Consider the following 4,392-nt stretch of genomic DNA (forward strand, 5'->3'; position numbering starts at 1 on the left):
GTATCCACAAAAATAACAAGGAGTCCGGTGGCAGATTTATTTGGGCATAAATACAGAACTTTCACTCCATGTATCTGAAGAAGTGAGGTTTTTTTACCCACAAAAGCTTATGCCCAAATAAATCTGTTAGTCTTTAAGGTGCCACCGGACTCCTTGTTGTTTTAATGAGATCTATGATTGTCTGTGGATCAAAGATGCCCGTGATGGCAGCTGTGAACACATTCCAGGGCTCCCCACTGATGGTCTAATGGTGAGGAGTTAGTGTGAATACCTTCCTGCACAGCATTATTTTACAATGATTAGAATGTTACAAACAAATCTTAAACTGAAATAAATAAGTAGAAAAATAAAACAACATACACAATAATTAGCATGTTGACAATTATGCTGTAATAATGCATGATGACACAGAACGGCCTTTCTGTTCTTTCTTACCACATTTTAGAAGTCTCCTGCTACACTTTTAATTTTTCTGAGGCTGTTTTTTTTTCTTCTTTTGCACGGCATTTTTCCATTCTCCCAAGATAATATAATGAAACAGTTTCTACTCTGACATGCATCCAACGAAGTGGGTATTCACCCACGAAAGCTCATGCTCCAATATGTTTGTTAGTCTATAAGGTGCCACAGGACTCTTTGCCGCTTTTACAGATCCAGACTAACGCGGCTACCCCTCTGATACTTTCTACTCTTTAGATTACAAAATACTGTTGATCCGACCTTCTATCCACATCTCTGTGTCTTCAAAGGTAATGCACCTGCAGGAACGTGTACGTTAGCTAAGAATATTTAGATAAATTAAATTTATTTAATTGAGTAGGGCCTGATGAAATTCATCCTAGAACACTTAAAGTACCAGCTGAAACAACCTCAGAACCCTTAGCCATTGTCTTTGAGAACCCATGGAGAACAGGTGATGTCCCAGAGAACTGGAGAAAAGTAAACATAGTACCTATCTTTAAAAATTAGAACGAAGAGAACCTGGGGAATTACAGGCCAGTCAGCCTAACTTTGATATCTGGAAAGATACTAGGACAAATTATTAAAAATCTATTTTAAACATTTAGAGGAGATTATAGTGATATAATAACCAACATGGATTTGGCAAGAAAAAATCACGTGAAACCAACCTAATTTCCTTTCTTGACATAGCTACTGGCTAATGGGTAGGGGGGAAGCTGTAGATATGATATAGCTTGATTTTAGGAAGGCTTTTGACACAGTCTCACATTATAGTCTCATAAGCAAACTAGAGAAGTGTGGTCTAGATTAAATTACTATAGGGTAGGTGCAAAACTGGTTGAAAGACTGTCCTCAGAGAATTGTTATCAATGGTTCACTGTCAAATTGGGGGACATATTTAATGGGGTCATCATGTAGGGGTCTGTCCTGGATCCAGCACTATTCAATATTTTCATTAATGCCTTGGCTAATGGAGTGGAGAGTATGCTTACAAAATTTGCAGATGACACCAAGCAGGAGAGGTTACCAACACTTCGGAGGGCAAGATTAGAATTCAAAATGGCTTTAATAAATTGGAGAATTGGTCTGAAATCAACAAAATGAAATTTATTTAAGACAAGGGCGAAGTACAACACTTAGAAAAGAAAAATCAAATGCATAGGTACAAAATGGGGAATGACTGGCTGTACTGCTGAAAAGGATCTAGGAGTTATAGGGGATCACAAATTGAATATGAGTCAACATTATGATGCAGTTGCGAGCAAGGCTAATATTCTGGGGTGTATTAACAGGAGTGTCATGCCTAAGACCTGGGAGGTAATTGTGCCAATCTGCTTAGCACTGGTGAGGCCTCAGCTGGAGAACTGTGTCCAATTGTGAGTGACACACCTTAAAAAAAAGATCTGGACAGAGGAAAGCAACAAAAATGCTCAAAGGTTTAGAAAATGTATTGGGACAGATTAAAACCAGTGGAGGTGTTTTGTCTTGAGAGGAGAAGACTGACAGGGGGACCTGAGAACAGTTTTCACATGCGTTAGGGCTGTTGTAGGATGGCGCTCAATCGTTCTCCATGTCCATGTTCTCCAAGGAATCAGCTTAATCTGCATTGAGGGAGATTTAGGTTAGATACTAGGAAACACTTTCTATCTATGAGGCTAATTAAGCTCTGGAATAGACGTCCAAGGGAGGTTGTGGAATCCCCAACATTGGAGGCTTTTAAGAGCAGACCTACATTTCTGGATTCTATAACAGTGGAAGGCAAGGAAGGGGTTAGGTGTCTTGTTTTCCACCTAACGCCTACATACAGCTTCAAAACCCAAGGAAATTCCCCCTGCAGAAAACCAGTTAAAAACCAGTTCAGCTTGCTTAAAGGCATCACCTGCCCACACACTCCCTAAAATCAGGGAAAGATCCAGTTAAGAGACAGGTGATTTCAAAGGGCTCATTGACACTAGAAAGTTAGCCGCTTTAACTATATTGGTATAAGATGCACATACCGGTGTAGCTCATTCCAGTGTGGGAAGCAAAATAAGCTACCCCAGTATAAGGCCCCTTTATAGTGGTATAAATGTGGCCCCACTAAGGGTTGTACTGGTATAACTATATCGGTAACAAAATCACACCCTGAACCAACATAGTCATACTGGTACAAAACTTGTGCCCAAACCAGGGGTTATTTAAAATGTATTAACGTCCCAGTTTAGAATCTTTGTGGACAAGGCTTATGTGTCTGTGCAGTGCCTAGCGTAATAGGGCCCTAGTCTCAATTGGGATCTGCGGCCTAATCAAATAATCAGCAGTGAGAACAGTTCAGGTAGTTTTTAACAAAGCTTAATTCCCACACATCACATTGGCTGCTTTCACTGACAAACTCTAACCCTCCATAAATGAGTCCGACTCCACTTCTCCCACCAGGAAAAACTGTGTTTCAACTAGACTGATTCAGTTAAAGCAGCAAATTCCACATGTAGGCCTGGTCTACACTTAAAAGTTGGACTGACATAACTACATTGGTTAGGGGTGTGAAAAATCAACACCCCTAGCACCGTAGATATGCAGACCTAACTCCCAGCATGGAGGAGGCTAAGTCAACAGAAGAATGTTTCCGTCAATGAAGCCACTGTTGTTCAGGGACATGGCGTTCCGACGCCTACAGAAAAAAGCCTTCCGTCACTGTAGGCTGCATCTACACTACGGGGTTTTTGCAGGCATATCTATGGTGACTTCACGGCTTTTGATACCTGCACTACCTACACCACAGCTACCTCGGTTATGTCTACACATACTGTAGTCACACCCCAATTGCAGTGTAAACATATCCTTACAGAGACACTGTACTCTAGGGGACAGGGCACCAGATGGGGCACAATACTTCCTTCGGTTGTGTCTTTCCTCCACAGTTAACTTGAGTTAGCTTGTCTACACTTGAAACGCTACAGCGGTGTGTAGTGCTTCAGTGTAGACACTCACTACAGACACAGGAAGGGTTCTCTCATCACCATAGTTAATCCACTTTCTCGAGAGGCAGTAGCTAGGTTGGGGGACCAGTTCTTTTGTCGACCTAGTGCTGTCTACACTAAGGGTTAAGTTGGCTTAGCTGCATCGCTCAGGGGAGTAGATTTTTCACACCCCACAGCGACATAGCTGGGTCTACTTAACTTTTGACTGTACACATGGCTTTAGTCTAGCTTGAGAGCAGCCGTGGTGCAAAATAACACTCCAGCAGCACAGAGTGATCGTGCTAGCAGCTGTATCCTCTAGGAATTTAGGAGCCTAAATACTTCGGAGGATCTGGGCCTAGCCCAGTGCATCAAGTTGGATTTGCTTCTGAACAGGGCCCCTGGAGGGGGCTGCCGTGGCACGGGCCTGGCAAAGATGTCAGCACCAGCTGAGCCTCTTCATTCATCCTCCCTCCACTGCCCCTCCCCTCTGTTTTCTGCCCCTTTCTTCTGCCCTCTCCACCGACCCGCTCCTGTCTTCTGCCCCCAGCCCTCTCCCCTTCCTTCTGCCCCTGCCCCCTCCGCCCATTCCCTCCTGTCCCTCCATTAGCTCGCTCTGTCCCCACCCCCTTCCCACTTTCGCCCATTGTCCCCACATCCCCACGCAGCAGCAGCTGGGAGGTCTGTGAGCGCTCAGCCTGCAGGTGGCGCCGCAGCCCGCCGCCTTCCCTGTGGCACGAGGGACGCTCTATCTCCCCGGGACCCGTTCGCTGCCTATGCCCGCTCTATGGTCCGCTGGCGGCGGACGCTCTGCCCTACGCGTCTCTATGGCGTGGCGGGGTCCGTTTCCGGGTCAGGGCGGGGTTGAAATCGCCCCGCTCTTCGCCTCCCCCTCCCAGACCCGCCGAGGCCGCCGCAGCAGGAGCAGCAGCCGCAGCCCCTCCGCCCTCCTCCCGCCGCCGCCATCCCGCCCGCCCGTCCCGGCTCTCTC

The sequence above is a fragment of the Mauremys reevesii genome, linkage group 25 (assembly GCF_016161935.1).
Source record: "Mauremys reevesii isolate NIE-2019 linkage group 25, ASM1616193v1, whole genome shotgun sequence".
Lineage (NCBI taxonomy): Eukaryota > Metazoa > Chordata > Testudines > Geoemydidae > Mauremys > Mauremys reevesii.